Genomic DNA, 227 nt, shown 5'->3' on the forward strand with positions numbered 1-227 from the left:
AGCCTTCCAGCTCTCTGGGACTCAGAAACGTGCTGTAGTTGCTGGACTTCCAGCTGTTAAGAAGATGATTGCAACCCATTGGACACCACCTCATAACCTGTATATTTTTATTAGCTGGGAGACTTCTTATAGCCTAGGGCTACAGAACAGGGACAGGAAGTAGTTCTTTTGGAGATTCTGGTCACTTAGTGGCTGTTGGAGCAGTGTTTTCCATTGAGAACGAGCTA

Source organism: Etheostoma spectabile, unplaced genomic scaffold, assembly GCF_008692095.1.
Source record: "Etheostoma spectabile isolate EspeVRDwgs_2016 unplaced genomic scaffold, UIUC_Espe_1.0 scaffold362, whole genome shotgun sequence".
Taxonomy (NCBI): Eukaryota; Metazoa; Chordata; class Actinopteri; order Perciformes; family Percidae; genus Etheostoma; species Etheostoma spectabile.